At 42.7% G+C, this 18547-nt stretch overlaps 1 protein-coding gene across 4 annotated transcripts in view; it reads left to right on the plus strand.

Annotated features, from left to right (window-relative positions):
* The window catches only part of LOC147035205 (venom phosphodiesterase CdcPDE-like), a 160915-nt gene that overhangs the window by 77725 nt on the left and 64643 nt on the right, over positions 1-18547 (plus strand). The gene's annotated exons all lie outside the window — the stretch shown is intronic.

The following is an 18547-nucleotide window of genomic DNA, read 5'->3' on the forward strand; positions in this document are numbered from 1 at the left end:
TTAACTCGAGGTCACGTGGCCTCCTGACCGGGGAACGCGCCATCGGCGATGCACTAATCTTATCTCGATTAGATCTTTAGTAACGCGGCCGAGCATTTACCGCTGGTGCATGCCGAATATGACAGGTTAATTGGTTTGAGAATTAGAATCTTCCAGTCTATCTCGGTTCTGACAATGCTGGATCAATGGAAGGAAATGACAATCACAGACAGGTTGAAACATCAACAAGGAATTTATTAAGAAAAATAAATAAACTGAAGAACTTTTTATTTCCTTGTCAATTAAATGGATGAATTTAAATCAATCAAATGTTCAATCAACAAAATAATGTCAAACAAATATAGAAGTCAATAAGGATTTATAGAATAATGGACAAAGAGCAGATGCTTATCACTATTCCTGATTTAACAGTTAAACACGAGACATGGGAACCCAGGAGATCATTGAGGGGGGAAAAGAAATCCGGTCTTGGATTACAAAGACAGAAGTCGTCTTGCGTCCAATAAAAAAAACCTAAAATATGTGAGTGTGCCTTGGTCCGCTGTCAACGCACTGCCTCGCCATGCACCCACTGACAAACAGGTTCGAACACTAATCGACGTCACGTCGTCAACCTCAAGAACCAAGTATGCCAAGAATTAGGTACGTCAAGAGCCAGGTACTGGGCAAAATCAGCAGGAATGGTCCAACCGTCACCAACTGCTGTTGCTACTGTCCCCAACCGTCAGGAGCTGTCAGGAGCTGTCAGGAACCATCAGGAGCTGTAAGAAGTTGCAAGGAGCTGTCATCAACCATCAGGAGCTGAAAGGAGCTGTCACCAATTGTCAGCAAGGTGGTCCTCCTGTGCTTTTATAGGCGACCAGTGTGGGCGAAGCCTCAAGCAGACTTCAGCCATATCCAGCTTGCCGACTGGTGCATCACTGCACGTGAGCTCCAACTGTTAATTCTCGCGGTCATTCTCTCCTCACAATCAAATGAGGTGCAACTCCCAATTAACTCAGGCCTGGTTTATGACACCATGCTCGGAGCGCAAGACGAATGCTAGAAAGCAGCCATTTGCCAGCACAACCGAGCAAAAACGTGAGCGCTCACAAAACGTCAATGAGCAACCATCTCCTCCCCGTTCAGCCCGCCATGAACAAGACCCAGCCAGTGTCCATAGAGCTGCCAAACGGGGCATCAAACGTCTTCTTCTTTTGGCTGCTTCCGTTAGGGGTCGCCACAGCAGATCAACCGTCTCCATTTCGCTCTATCCTCCACATCTTCCATTGACACTCCAACCACCCGCATGTCCGCCCTAACCGCATCCATGAACCTCTTATTTGGCCTTCCTTTTCTCCTCCTGCCTGGCGGCTCCATCTTCAGCATCCTTCTCCCGACATACTCTGCTTCCCTCCTGTGCACATCTCCAAACCATCTCAAACTCGCCTCTCTTACTTTGTCTCCAAACCGTCCTACCTGCGCAGTCCCTCTAATATCATCATTTCTCCTCCCATCCACAACATGGTAGAACAGTTTGAAACCACCTCCAATGCTCCAAGCCTTACTCCCCATCCACTTGGTCTCTTGTACACACGGTATGTCCACCATTCTTCTCTCCATCTTTCTTCTCTCCATCATATCAGCCAACTCTCGCCCTTTGCCAGTCATCGTCCCAGCATTCAGAGTTCCAGCTCTCACCTCCACACTTCTACCCTTCCCCCTCTCCCACTGCCTCTGGACTCACCTTCTCCATCTCCTTCTCCTCCTTCGCCCAGCAGTAGCACAATTTCCACTGGTACCCTGCTGACCACCGGTACCGGTGGCGGTCGTTGGTAACCCGGGCCTCGACCAATCCGGTATGGAAATTCGTTTTGTTGTCCGCATAATGATTTGGCATAGGTTTTTACGTCGGATGCCCTTCCTGACGCAACCCTGGTCGCCTCTTACGACACAGGGATATGGTACACCTATTTTAACCGGGGTATCCACCGGCCCAGTATACTGGTACTCATTTCGCCGACCTCGGAAGGATGACAGGCTGAGTCAACCCCCTGGTGTATTAATTCAGTGGCCCAACGGGGCTTGAACTCAGGATCTTTTGGGTCCCAAGCTGCTGCCCTAACCACTGCGACAACACCAGGCTCTGAACGGGACATCAAACATCAATGGAAAAAGGTGGTCCTGAGGTAATTCATCCGAGACCACATCTATGTTCGACTGTCAAAATGAACTGTTGAGCAAAAGCCCGCGGTGTGATTAATGACTCAAATGTCCTGTAAGTCTAATGTGAAAATGATTACCAAAATAAAATGTGTAAATAAGTCGTGCATTTCCAAGCCAATATATCTTGATTGAAAGGGAATAGCATGAGTCTCTGTCGAGCATACGGCTATCTTATTGCACACATGAACGGTGAATATCACTCATGCAGAAATGAAAACTGACAAAATCATACATCATGAATGTGTGGTAAAGAGAAAAAGGTTATCCTTGAAGAAAGAGAGTGAGAGTCTGTTCTCTACCCTTCTCCAACCCGTCAAAGATTTAGAATCCCACCAGACAAGGGGATTGGTCTATTCTGAACACTCATTCATAGAAATAACTGACTGAGGACCTGGATGTTATGTGTATTACTCGGATTCAATTCTGAAATCCACAACAATATATATATATATATATATATATATATATATATATATATGTGTGTGTGTGTGTGTGTATATGTGTGTGTATAGGTCGACTCCGGACGGCCTCGACGGTTCTGATTAATTATCGGGCATATTAAGCCCACTACCAACCCTTTACGTGAAGCAAGATGGAGATTCAATTAAAGAAAAGACGAAGCGAAACGGGAAAACACTTCAACATGATGCACATTTATTCCACGGCACACGGAAAGCACACATATACAATTACAACAATTATGCACATATATCAAATGCTACAAAAGAAACACAACAATGCAGAGATACTACCGACTACGCGAGCACATGGCAACACTTACACAGTTTTACTTTACAGACGGCGCCAACAACACATTTACTCAAAAGCAAAAGAAAAGGGCCACCCTCAAATGCAAGGGGGCAGACGGGGCCTGTGGGCCAATATTTGCGCGGGACCTGAAAGAGCGGTCATGTCCGCGAGACCGGGTGGATCCTACCCGTGTCTTCGTGATGAGCCGCAAATGTGGCGGCGCGGCGGTGCCCCGACTTCGTGCTCCTTCGCGGGTTTCGTTGGCACTGCTTGGAGTGGGTGGGAACGGGGCCCCCTTTTCGCACTATCTCAGCGCGGGGGGGAAAAAGGGGGGGGGATTGTTGATGCTCTGGGGAAAGAGGATAGCTGGCTTGCTTGGGTCCCGGGAAGAGCGATTCCACCGCGAGCTCGTCGCCGACCGCCATCTTCCTTGCCTCGGACCCGAACTACTCGGTCTCTTCCCCAATTCTCCTCAGCCGACTGCATCAAACCACCTGTACGCCCTCGCTTCCCGACTCCACTCCACGCTCCAACCCGACTCTGCCCCAAAACTCTCTTCGCCCTTCCAAGGCCGACTCCCCGCTCCTCCAAGGCCGACTCTGCGCTCAAACCGACTCGACCACGCTCCAAGCTCCAGGCTTCCTCTCTCTGCAGCTCCCCGACAGACTCGGAACCCCGACAGACTGCGAACCCCGACAGACTGCGAACCCCGACAGACTGCGAGCTCCACTCGGCTCTCCGACCTCTCCAGACTGACTCTTCAGATTCGCCCCGCGCTCGGCACTTTATAGGCCGGCAGGAGAACCCATATGCAAATTTCTGGATGAGAACGAGCTCGGGGGTGGAGCCACGCTCGCCCATTGGACGGAGAAAAAGGGGCGTGAGTCTCCCCTGATCCTCGAATTTGCATATCTCGATTCTACACCGACTCGCCTGGAGAGGGGCCAAACCGCCCCGCGCTTGCTGATTGGACGGATCAGAATTGGGCGTGTAGCATTCCTGATCCAAATTCTCCTCAGAAAGGCCGCATTTTGCACTCGCGGCTCAGCGCGCGTCCCGTACGAGCCCAGGACAGCCCGACGCTCGGTGTTCACCGGTGGTGCGGGAATGGCGGTAGAAGGAGGAGAGATGAAGGTGGTGGAGGGTTTATGCTGGTGGTTTATGGCCATGGTGCCGTTTGGAAAGGCGGTGATGCGATTTTTGCGGGAGCGAGTTGTGAAGGTAAAGATCGTGGCTGTTGGCGTTGTTGTTGTTGTTGTTGTGAAGCGGCGTTGTGGTTGGTGGTTGTTGTGTGATGGCGGTTGAGACGTGGTTGGTTCAAAATAAAGATAGAACAGAACAACGGCTATCTCAAAAGGTCGCAGCCCGAATGAATCATATTTATTCCCTCTAAACAACGGATTTGGGCAAACTACACATGCACTTCCAGAGATATCTCACCTACAGGACCTGAATGGTGGTTTGCAAATTTCCTCAACCGCCACACCATATATATATATATATATATATATATATATATATATATATATATATATATATATATATATATATATATATATATATATATATATATAAATATATATATATATATATATATATATATATATATATATATATATATAAATATATATATATATATATATATATATATATATATATATATATATAAATAAGATTAGACAATAAGACAGAAACGCCAAATTTTGGTGTCAATTTGCAGCACCAAATAACATCGTAGCCTCCGGACAATTGGCAGGTATTGACTTTACTATCTGGAAGGGGGCTTAATGTAATTTTTGTGGTGGAATGATGCTTATCTTTCATGAAATTCAGGGGTGAAAATGAGTTTTGGGGGCTGAAGCAGACAAAACATTTTTATACCCCGAAACCGGCAAATATCAATCTTACTTGCTTTTCAGGATATTTTAGCCAATAATCCAATAACTAAATTCGTTTATTCAAACACTCATTACTAATTACTTATATCGGTTTCCAGGTGGCAACATGCCGAAAAAGCCGAGACCACGGCGAATTGCCCAGCGATTACCAGAAATCCGTGTGCAAAGGAACGAAAGAAGGCAGCTGTAGTTACCATTGATCCCACGAACCTATAGAAACGATGAAGATAGGTTCTTCACTGAAACAGATATTGGAGAAATGAAAATAATCTGTAATTACTGTGATGCAAAGAAATTCGCTGACGAGCCACCAGGATTTTGCTGTTGAAGAGGAAATATCAAATTGCATTCATTCCCAATGCCCCCTCCATATCTGCTATGACTCCTTAACAGAAGAAGCAGTGATCCTGCCCATTTTCTTCAGAACATACGTCTTCATAATAACGCATTCCAGATGACGAGCTTTGGCTGCACGAGATGACGCATTTCTGGATGGAATCCCAATTTTATGGTCCAACGTCATTTTATATAAACACACACACACACACACACACACACACACACACACACACACACACACACACACACACACACACACACACACACACACACACACACACACACACACACACACACACACATATATATATATATATATATATATATATATATATATATATATATATATATATATGTGTGTGTATGTATATAAATGTATATATATATATATATATATATATATATATATATATATATATATATATATATATATATATATATATATATACGTGTGTGTATGTATATAAATGTATATATATATATATATATATATATATATATATATATATATATATATATATATATATATATATATATATATACATATATATATATATGTATCTATATATATGTATCTATATATATATATATATATATATATATATATATATATATATATATATATATATATATATATATATATATATATATATATATATATATATATATATATATATATATATATATATATATATATATATATATATATATATATATATATATATATATATATATATATATATATATATATATATATATATATATATATATATATATATATATATATATATATATATATATATATATATATATATATATATATATATATATATATATATATATATATATATACACAAATATATGTGTGTGTATGTGTTTATATATACATATCATAGACTGCTATAGAGAAGGACTGGAACCTCACGATCTCGGGGTTTGTAACTTGAGTCTGAAGGATGAACTTGATTCCGGGGCTAAAATGACTTCTAGAAGGGCTAGAGACACGATCTCGGGTTCACGATAGGGGTTTTTTGAGGATGGCGAGTTCAATCTTGTCATTTTCAACACCACCTGACGTCATCTTCAAGGTCAAAAGGTCATATTTCAAGGTCAAATTACTGAATTTTGGTATTTTTCCCCGTTTTTGTGTCTAACTGATAGAGGAAAACTTTTGTAAAGTCTATGACAAAACATGACATTGTGCACCTACTGCACCTACTTGCTGATTTCTATCATCGTTAACTAATGTATGTTTTGTTTGTTTCTCTTTTGGAAACTGTCCAGCTGGTGATCTCACAGGATCTTTGTGTTGTTTCCTGCTTTGGTGACACCTTATGTAAAGGTCATATCCTTCCCAAAAGATCCTGAGGAGAGGGAGAGATGGATATTGGCAATTCCAAATGAGAAAGAAAGCTTGAGGTGCTAAAAGGAGATATATATATATATATATATATATATATATATATATATATATATATATATATATATATATATATATATTTGTGAGACATTTCAATTGTGATTGGGTGTCAGTGAGGGGTGGCAAACGACCCAAAGAACCCCCATCAATATTTCCTGGAGTACCGAAATCAGCTTTGAAGCAGGTGACCTCAGTCCCACACCCAACATCATCTTCCACGTCAGAATCAAGAGCTAAGAAGATGCAGGCAGCTGATGAGGCTGCAGACAATATCCAAGATTTCGACCACTTCTGTGCTAAAATCAGCTCCTATTTTCCTGGCTTTAACGTCACAAAAGACCAGGAAAACCTTTACCTATCAAGAACTGATGCTACTGGACAAACTGTCAAGCAGTTCTTTCATTTCCAACAAGTTCACTCACCTTTTCGATTTCTCTTCTTGAATAGAGTTGAGAAAGATGGCATTGAGGTGCCCAAACGACTTTTTCCTTTGCAGAAGAACAGCCTGCTCTCAAAATGGTCCCAGATTAGATCTGTAACTGACCAGGTAAACATCGATGAATGCACAAGCAAGGAAATTCTTCAGCTTGTAATAAGCCAGCTCTGTTGGATGACTGAGGCACACGAGCTTCCTCATTTCACCTTACTTCTGTCGCAGCTGTATCTTATGTTCAAACCTCTTGATCGTCGCCGATTTGATACTGATTCTATGATTTTCGCAATGCAGCTTCACAACATATCACCCCGTGCATACAAAATGATTCGTTGTTCCGGCTTAATCATTCCACCATCAATAAAAAGGTAAAACAGATGCTTGCTAGTAGTCAGCAGGACTGCAACCTCAAAACCTTGTTTGACCAGCTTAAACCACAGCAGCGTTTGGTCAACTTAATGTTTGATGAGGTAAAGCTGGTCGAGACATTGCGATTTTCTGGAGGGCATGTTGTAGGATATGCTCAAAATGCAGCAGCGGGTGGTGAACACGAAATGCTTGCTTCACATGCTATGGTTGTTGAAGTTGCCTGCCATTTCGGTGGTCCACGCTATATTATACGCATTTTGCCCTGCAAAAAACTAACTGCCGATCAGCTGAAGGAACTCCTTATCGAAGCTGCATCAGCTGTAGTTTGTGCTGGCGGTACTGTGATTTCTTTGATATGTGACAATTGCAATACCAACCGCAGTGTTTATTCAAAACTTGGAGGACCAGGAAGTTGCCAAGTGCTGTCAATTCAATAGCAATCTATGTTCTTAGTGTACGACTACGTGCACATCTTCAAAAATGTTCGCAACAACTGGATTACTGTTGATGGCAAGACAGTCTCATTTGTCGTAGATGGTAATGAGTACAAAGCTTACTGGAGTGATATTCAGAAGGTTGATGAGATCGACCGGGCTACTCCTATTCGCTTAACCAAGTTGACGCACACCGCTGTTTTCCCCAAGCCCCTTCAATGCCAGAGCGTACCATTGGTATGCCAAGTGTTCAATGACAAGACTGTCGCTGCTTTATAGACCTTCAAGGATTCACTGGGCATCAGTGAAGGCACAATCATCCTCACCCAGATAATGAGTGAGTGGTTCAAGATGATGAACATGAAAGACCGTTTCTCAGCTATCCATCTGCACGACAAATTCACACAGCCTTGGACAGCAGACTGTACAAGTTTCACTAGGCTGGAGCAGGCCTGCTAAATTATATCTACCTGCGCATGGCAGGAGGTGGTCGTCGTAAGCTGAAGCTAACTCAGCAAACTGCTGAAGCCTTCACTGTGTCCACACGTAATAATGTGGATGCTGCCAAATTGCTTCTAGCAGAGAAAGACTTTGACTACGTTCTTCCTGCTATATTTGCAGATGAAGCCTTGGAAAAGTTTTTCGGCCAAGCCAGGCAAAGAAGCGGTGGAAACTTCTACATTGACGTAGTTGACATTATGGCTGCAGCTAAAATTGTAAATTTGCAAACACTCATTAAGCATGACATTATGCCCGAATCTAGTTCTCGTGTGATTGATTGCGACAAGAACTGTACAACTTCCTTAAATCCAGATGAGCGAAGTGAACTCGTTGAAGAGTTTACTCCTCAAGACACTCAGGATCTCTTGGGGTCTGACGATGCCCTTAAGCATAAAGTAGTTTATTTGGCCGGACACCTTGTTCATAAATATGGCGATAGCACTAGTATGGAGGAGATCATTGATGATGAAGATGGTAACGATGTATCATCTCAGTTTCTAGATAATTTGAATAGAGGTGGATTGAGTGTGCCGACTATGTCAACCGTTTTTTTTGTACATAATGCCTATAATTTGTATGACAAGACTAAAATGTGTTGCCGATTTCATTTTGCTGAGCTGTTATCCTCTGTAGATGCACCTTTAGCTAGTAGTAATGCTGCATGTACTACTTTAGCTAACATTCTATTGAAAGCTCATGTCCTCAATGAATGTGACAAAGAAAAAGCTTTGGGATGCCTCAGGAGGCAAGAAAAGGTCTCCAACTCGTGATAGACATAGACATAGTTATAATAGGCATCGTGTTGTGAGATGCATATAATGTTTATGTTATATGATATATGACAATAAATATCAAAGTTTCACAGCTCAACACACTGGCATCTTATTACAATCAGCCATCTCTCACCGTTTATGAGTTAGACACAAAAACGGGGAAAAAAATACCAAAATTCAGTAATTTGACCTTGAAATATGATATTTTGACCTTGAAGATGACCTCAGGTGGTGTTGAAAATGACACTATTGAACTCTGTCCTCAAAAACCCCTATATGAATCCCGAGATCGTGACTCTTGCCCTTCTAGAAGTCATTTTAGCCCTGGACTCAAGTTAATCCTTCAGACTCAAGTTACAAACCCCGAGCATGGGAGGTTCCAGTCCTTCTCTAACAGAGTCTATGATATATATATACATATATATATATATATATATATATATATATATATATATATATATATATATATATGTATATATGTATATATATATATATATATATATATATATATATATATATATATATATATATATATATATATATATATATATATATATATATATATATATGTATGTATGTATATATATATATATGTATATATATATACATATATATATATATATATATATATATATATATATATATATATATGTGTGTGTCGAGATCAGGGTCTGCAATCAAGCAATGACTACACCAATCGTCATAGAGAAGAGCTTTTAATGCGCATCAAAAGTGTACACGAGAGTAGAAAGGCACAGAATACCTACAGTATACAAGCTCAGTCAAACTCTGGCCCGCAAGCAGTTTGGTTTACTTTATATATACTTTTCCTTCTCATCTGGTTTCTTTGAAAGTAACAACACCCCAGCAAATATTGTCTCCTGGCCTGACAAAGCATTTATCTTTTCACAAGCAAGAAGATCTGTTATTGATCAGGCAGATCTTTATCACAATATATATTATCGTCTCATTCTGCTACAAGATGTTCCCTTTTGAACTATACCAAAACAGTGCTGATTTATGATTGGGCTTCTCTGAGCCCAAGGCTCAAAGAATGTTGTTACAAGGGCCAACAAGAAAGCCAGATGTTCAGCTGCACGACAAAGAGACAGAGACAGAGACAGAGACAGAGACAGAGACAGAGACAGAGACAGAGACAGAGACAGAGACAGAGAGAGACAGAGAGAGAGAGAGAGAGAGAGAGAGAGAGAGAGAGAGAGAGAGAGAGAGAGAGAGAGAGAGAGAGAGAGAGAGAGAGAGAGAGATATAGCCGACTTGCTTTGATTACCAACAGTCAAAAATGGTAGCTTACTGAGAGCATCTTAAATGCTTTGGCTTCCTCAATTAAATGCTACATTCAATTTTAAGAAAAGGTAATCCTATTAAAATGGCTGCTTTCATCTCGGGAGCTGTTCAACAGCTCCACATTTGCCCCTCTGTTACTTAGAAACATAGTGGAAAAGGAACACCACAATTATAATATTTTTTAGAGATGGAATCTTGATGGAGCGGCAAGGTGGTAAAAGGGAGTCTCGTCCAGAAGTGGCCCACTCTTATGAGTAGCTCCAAGTGGGTCATTACGTCATGAAAGCTCCGCCCGCACTTTCTTGCTTCATAGAAAAGCCCCCCCCTCCACCATCCCGAACTATGGTTCTTTATGAACAAGAATATAATTTTTATAAACAATTAAGAATCTATATATTGTGTTCTTTATGAACCAACAAAAAGAATATCAGCAAACAAGAATATAATTTTTATAAACAACAAGTAAGAATCTATATATCGTGTTCTTTATGAACCAACAAAAAGAATATCAGCAAACAAGAATATAATTTTTATAAACAACAAGTAAGAATCTATATATTGTGTTCTGTATGAACCAACACAAAGAATATCAGCAAACAAGAATATAATTTTTATAAACTGCAAGCCAGAGTGAAAGAAAATTTTAAAGAAAAGTCCCAACATTTTCCAACAAGGCAATGTTTAGATAACATTTCTTTCCATCTTCGTCATCGGTGTGAGCAAGTCGAGACACTCATCCAATGTGAGTGTAAGCAGTGGGTCAACAGTCCCATTAAGTTCACAGTACATTTCAGGGTCTATGGGTTGGGGAGGAAAACCAGCGTGAATTATCGGGGAGGGTAGAGACGGCGGAGGTGTTGACAGCGGTTTGACCACAGCAACCACAGCAGGCTTCCCCAGGACCGTCTCCGGTTTTGTTGTTTTCTTTGCTGCAGAAGAACAACGTCTCACGCACTCCCTGATTAGATTTTTAATACAAGTGATGACAACAATCACTGCTATGAAGATCATGAGCCCTATAAACAACCAATGGATTATCCAGGCTCCCCAACTCCCCAATATTCCCTTCAACCAAGATCCCATTGACCATCCCTTGTTAAAATCATGATATTTTGCACCTTCAGCTTTAATTTTTTCAGCCAAATTATCAATTTCTTCTGAATTATCTGGAATGTATGTGCAGCATTCCACACCTATAACCACACACGTCCCTCCTTTTTCTGCTAAAAGCATATCCAGAGCAATGCGGTTTTGCATCACGGTTGTCTGTATAGCTACCAGCTCGGCACTCGTTTTGTGAAATCCTTCGCTGGTGGTATTAGCAAGCTTTTCCAAAGATGCTGCCAAATTTATAATTTCCCTTGCACTTTTGCCTGCTCCATAAAAGGGGAATGCAATCATGAAAAACCTCTCAACTTCTGAAATGGCTCTTTTCGATCTGACCTGTGGTACAAAGGGTGATTGATCAGTGATCCGAATCCTGGGTAGTATAAATCCCAAAAAACATGATCTCCTCCATCCCACTGGTAGCCATGAGTATGCCTTATACCCACACACAAAATATGTACCATTTAGGGGTGCCTGAGGTTCAAGGAGGTTATTTACTTCGATTTTTACAGGTATGGTTGTTCCATTAATTTGCCCTTTTATGGTCACCATTTCATCCCCATGTCTAGCATAGTACTGGCATGTTGATTCTCCTAAATGGGGTCCCCCCCCCCCTTGTCCTCTAACTAAACAAATCAATCCAATTTGTTTGTGCATGAGCTGAAAATGTGGGGGGTACTTTTCTAATCCCTCCCCCTTCTTCAATCCATCATAATTCGTTACTTTTATTGCTCTTGCCGGGCCCTGTCCCACAGCCTTTTGCTTAATAGTTCTGTACTTAGGGTAATACCAATGCTCATAGTTCGTGCAATTATAACCCCCCTTCTTCCAATTACTTTTTATTTCTATTATTCTACCTTCCACTGATGCCTTCTCTACTTTAGTTAAAACTGGTCTATCTTGTCTACGGACTATGTACCCACACATGTTCTCCCCCTGGAGTGGAACTGCAAACAAGGGTAATCCGTGTTTTGAGGAATGTGGAAGGTGTGAACACACCCAACACTCCCTTTTGTTCATTGTCTTAGCGTACTGTAGGGATAATGCCAGGTAAGTGTTCAGTGGATGATCAGTCAATTCTTTATGTAGGATTAGTTCTCGTCTCTTTCTTTTACCCATAGTTCTCTCATCATCAGTTTTTCCTTCATTATAACGCATGCAGCTCATATTGTAAAATGCCCACGTGCATCCAAGTGCACAAAAAAATACAGTCATGGTAAGATAGGTGTTGTTCATGTTGTCCCTGTCTCTGCTGGTATAGCCAGTTTACAATGTGTGGCATGTATCCAAGCCGTCTTACCCTCGCACTTTACCGCAGTCGGAGTAGTCAGCAGTACCTGAAATGGTCCTTTCCACCGAGGTTCCAAGGCTGTTTTCCTCGTGAAGTGTTTTATCAGTACGTAGTCTCCCGGCTGGAAGGCGTGGTACGGCTCTTCCACTGGTTCGGGTAGGGCCTCTTTTACCCTTGTGTGTATCGCCCTTGCGATCCTGCAAAGCTGTTTACAAAATGTCAGCAAGTTCTCGTCCATCATTGTAATATCCAACTTATTCATGTTTGTGGGTGCGGTCACAGGCAACCGCATTGGCCTTCCCATTAGTATTTCATGGGGGGATAACCCTGTTTTCCGGTTTACTGTCGATCGCATGCTCATTAGTGCCAAGGGTAATGCCTCTGGCCATTTTAACCCCGTCTCCGTTGTTATTTTAGCCAGTTTGTTCTTCAGTATTCCGTTTTGCCGTTCCACAGCACCTGCTGACTCTGGGTGATAAACACAATGAAATGTTTGTTTAATTCCCAGTGCTTTACACGCTGCCCATGTTATTTCCCCCGTAAAATGTCCTCCTTGATCGTGAGACACTTTATGAGGAATGCCAAATCGGCAGAAAAAACTTTTTAACAGGTGCTTCACCACGGTAGCGGCATCAGCCTTTGCACATGGGTACGCCTCTACCCACTTAGTAAAAATGTCTACTACTACCAAAACATTGCTGAACCCGCCTGATGGAGGCATTTTTATAAAGTCTATTTGTAGGTACGTGAACGGTCCCCAAGGGGCTGGGTGAGCTCCCAGCACTCTTGTTTTTCCCTCCTTCTGCTGGTTGTGTTTTTGACATATTTGGCAACTCTTACACACCCCTTCTGCGACTCCCCCAATTCCTGGTGCATATCAGGATTCTTGCACCTGTCTCACAGTCCCCCTCTTGCACACATGTCCATTTAAATGGGCCATGCGTGCAAGCCACGGTAGGATTTCAGTAGGTGCTATGAACTTTCCCCTATTAGACCATAGCCCATCTGCATCCATTGTCCCTCCTGCAGCTTTCCATTTGTCACGATCATCCAGCGATGCTGCAGCTTGAATTGCAATAATATCTGACAAGCTATACTGATGCAGCTTAATTTGTTCCTTCGGTAGTCGTGCTGGCATTATCAAAGGAATAGGCAAACTAGCCGCCTCTTTTGCAGTTTTATCCGCCTTATCATTTCCTTTGTCTATATCTGTAGTGAGTTTCTGATGTGCGTGGCATTTAATTACCGCGACGTCCGCTGGCGCTGAGATACTTTTTAACAGCTCAGAAACTAAATCACCATTTTTTATTGGTGTTCCTGCAGAGGTGAGAAACCCTCGCATTTTCCATATCGCACCTTTGGCATGTACCACACCAAAAGCATAGTTAGAGTCAGTGTATATATTTACCGCAATGTTAGCAGATAGTTCACATGCCCTTATCAGGGCACACAGCTCCGCCTGCTGGGCAGAAAAATGTGCAGGCAGGCGTCTTGCTTAAATAACTTCACTATGGGTGCACACGGCATATCCTGCATGCCCCGAGCTGTCTCGGCCACGATAGGCCGAACCATCGATGAACAAGGTGAGGTCCGGGTGTTCCAAGGGTTGATCCTTGAGATCCGGGCGCACGGTGGATACTTCTTGTATTGCCTCTGTGCAGTCGTGAGCATCACCATCGTCTTTCGTTGGCAGCAAGGAAGCAGGATTAAGAACATTACATCTCTCAATCTGCAAATTTGGCTGGTGTAAGAGAGTCGTCTCATACTGCATCAGGCGTGTGTTGGTTAAATGTTGTGTTTGCTTTTGGGTTAATAAAGCCGCGACACAGTGAGGTACCCTGAGCGTTAGGGGGTGACCCATTACGATCTCTGCCGTGCGCTTAACTGCGTAGCTCGCTGCGGCCACTGCTTGCAAACAAAGAGGCAACCCACGTTCGACCGGGTCCAGCCTTCGGCTAAAATATGCAATTGGTCGCTGGCGGTCGCCATGGGATTGTGTCAGCACAGCCTGCGCAAATCCTCTAGTTTCGTGAGAGTAAAGGAAGAATGGTTTCTCATAATCTGGCAGCCCCAACGCGGGAGCCGTCGAGAGTGCCGCATTTAATATGGTAAAATATTCCCCCATCTTCTCAGTCCACTCAATTACATTGGGCTGGTTATTGCCGACCACAGCATACAGTTCCTTTGTCAGAATTGCATAATCAACAATCCACTGTCTACAGTAGGTTGCCATACCTAAGAATCACATCATATCTTTCTTTGTGCGAGGGCATGGCACTTCTGAAATTGAAGTTATTCTCCCCTTATCCAATTCCCTCTTTCCTTGCGAAATGTGGTGTCCCAAATACTTAACCCTTTCCTTGACTAATTGCAACTTCTCTTTATTCACCTTGTGGCCTTTTCTTGCCAATGCCTGGAGCAGCTGCAGCGTATCTGTTTCACACGCTGCTTTGTTTGGGGAGCAAATGAGCAAATCATCCACATATTGTAGCAGCACTGATTTACCCTTGAAGACAATGTCTTCTAAGTCCTTATGTAAGGTGCGCGAAAATAATGTTGGACTATCCGCGAACCCCTGAGGCAAAACAGTCCATGTGTATTGACGGCCTTTATACGTGAAGGCAAATAAAAACTGGGATTTTTTTTATCAATGGGTACAGAAAAATATGCAGAACATAAATCGATTACAGTAAAATGGGTGGAACTTGCAGGTATAGACGTCATCATCCCCTCTGCGCTCGGTACCACGGGGTGGATACTTTGAATCACCTCATTTACTTACCGTAAATCCTGAACAAATCTCCACTTATCTTTCTGTGGCTTTTTCACTGGCAGTATAGGCGTGTTGCATGGGCTTGAAGTTTCTACAATTATCCCTTGCTCCTTCAAAGATTCAATTACTGGTGCTATCCTGGCCTCCGCCTCCTTTCGCAGGGGGTATTGGCGCACATTTGGCCAAGGCATTCCCGGTTTGAGTTTAACCACGAGGGGCGTTGCCCCAATTATACGGCCTACATCATTGTCATGTCGGGTCCACAATTCTTGTGGAACTCTTTCTATCAAATCTTCTGCGTTTCCTCCTTCATTCACCGTTTCCATCACCCTCTCATGTTTAGGTGGTAAATCAACCTCTTCAATTGTCCCCAATAACACCTGTTCCTCAAAATCACAAATACACCCTTCATCGTTCGCTAGCTTGTGCACCTGCCAATGCAGCATCGTTGTTGTGCAGGTCGCTACTGCCCCCTGTAGCGATAAACCATAAAGCCCAAATCCTTCGGGTGATAACCTTTTGCTGTGGTTATTGTCACATGCGAAGTTACTCCCGGCGGATACTTTGTCAAATGCCTTTGTTGTTCTGTGAGCTTTACCTCCATTGCAACACCTTCCTTACCAATCATCAAACGGCAAATCAAAAGATCATTGTAGGTTCCCAAATACAGAGCAATTTTCTCCGCAAATTCAGCATCATCTCCATTCGCATCATAATAGATTGTACAATGTGGAGGCTCATAGTAGATGTGTGTCATTACTTGTGCATTGTCTAGTCACATTTGCATTTCCTCACTTTTGGCTAAGACTTCCTTTAAACATATCAAAGCCTTACTAATCGGCCGTCTTTTCAGCCTCCACCAATAAACAACTGGGTGCGATGTCATTAACAGCATCATTGCTGACTGTGCTTTATTCTGGGGAATATCCACAAAAACCCCTTTGTTCGTACATGCTATTTTACATCCCAACTTACACAACAAATCTCTACCTAACAAATTCACCGGTGTGGTGGTTGTGAGAAGAAATGCATGTTTTTCCTGTAAAGGTCCACATCTTACTGGTAATTGCATTGTTGTCTTTAATGTTTGTATGCCACCACCCAACCCTACTACTTGGACTTCAGCATTGGATTTTTCAACATGTGGCAGCTGTTTGGCTGCTATGGTAGAGTAGGTGGCTCCCGTGTCAACTAAAAAAGATAGTGTCTTACCTGAAACATCCAAAGAGTAGGTCGGCTCCTCTTTTGGTGTTAATGTCAACATTGCCCCTTGTAACACGGGTCCACCCGCGGTGTGTCAATATGACTTACGATTTTGCGGTTGTCCCGATCCTCCCTCCTGTTGGATCTCCGGTCGTCCTCTTTGGGGGCAATGTCTTTTCCAATGTCCCAATTGCCCGCACTGGAAACATCCTTGTGATTGACTTGGTTGTTCCTGTTCTTGTGTTGCTGCCGTCCTCGAGCGGGTCTGTGGTGGCGTTCGCGTCCAACCTTTGTTTTTTCCACTCCATTTATTGGGCCGTCCATCCTGTGCTGCTGGTGGTGGTCTTTGTGGACCTCTCATTCGTCGTCCCCATCTCCTGGCCGCTTCTTCTTCTTCCGAATCTGAATCATCTCCCTCCAGCCCCCACTTTCTCCAACCCTTATTCTTTCTTTGGTCTGCTACTTTCTCGAGCAACACCATCTGCAACACTTCGTCTTTCATTTTTGCCTTTGCGTTCTCCCGTTCTTCCGCTCGGTCCATACATTGATCAGCTGCTATACAAATCTCACTTGCTTTCTTGCCCTGCCAACCTAACAGTACATACTTCAATTGTTTTTTTTAATTTGAGGCCTGAGTCCTTCCATTACGAAATTAGTGACCGTTCGCTCTGATATGTCTGCTTCAACTTGAAACCCCCCATATTGTAAGAGTGTCAACATTAATCTATCCATAAACTCGAATGCCCGCTCCCCTTGACGTTGCTTTGTTTCATAGATTTTATCCCAATCTAATGCTGGTGGTCATAAGGCCTTCTCAATCTCCTCATACAGGCGCCCTCGCTTATCTCGCCGATCTGCTTCGGTGCAAACTGCTGGTTCGTCTGCTGTCCACTCGGCAGCTTCTCGAGCTCTCTTCCACACATATGGAGACAGCACTGCTTGACATAGCACTCCAATGTCACTGTGGGTGCATCGATGTGCTGCAACCCACTGCGTTATTAAATTCCTTACTGCTCCTGCATTTCCCCTCTGATCTAATACTCTCTCCTTCATTGATCTTAATTCAATCTCTTTAAATGGTCGGTACACTGACTGAGCCTGCACCCCTGGTCCCGCTGGAGTTATTTCCTGAACCGGGAAAGCAGAGGCTGTGGCCATCAGCCCCATACTTTCAAGGTTCGGATACAATCTTGGTGTGTTATTAACATATGCAGATGGATCACCTTCATTATTTACCTGAGCTTCCCGTCCTTGTACTTCAATCCCAGAGGCTTTTACCGAGGCGGGAGCAATTCCAATCACTGGTTGTTGCATCTCTTTTACCTGTGTTTCTAGTTTTAATAGTTTCTGTTTCACCAAATTTCTAGCTACTTCACTTATTTGTAAGGCCTCCTCCTCCCACAATTTCCACGCTTCAAGATCTGGCTCTGGTTTTAACTTATCACTTGTCCGTTGTTCTAATCGACATGCCAAGTTATTTTTAATTTCTGCTTTTAAAGAGCCCCATCTCGGGAATGGGCATTGGTCTTCCTTTGTCCATTTATGCCATAATGCCAATTGGGGACATGACTTGACTCCATATTTCCCATACATCATTTCTGCCACGGTATTCGTGGGTGGGGCATTATTCAATTTCAGTTTTGATGTTTTATTTCCCATTTTCCTTGATTATTTCTAGAGTGTTCTTGGACTGGTCAGTGTTTTGCCTGGGGTGGTCTCGGGTTGGGTTGAGTGTCTTTCACACCT

The sequence above is a fragment of the Eptatretus burgeri genome, chromosome 1 (genome assembly GCF_056783735.1).
Source record: "Eptatretus burgeri isolate ZD-2024b chromosome 1, Ebu_testis_v1, whole genome shotgun sequence".
Taxonomy (NCBI): domain Eukaryota; kingdom Metazoa; phylum Chordata; class Myxini; order Myxiniformes; family Myxinidae; genus Eptatretus; species Eptatretus burgeri.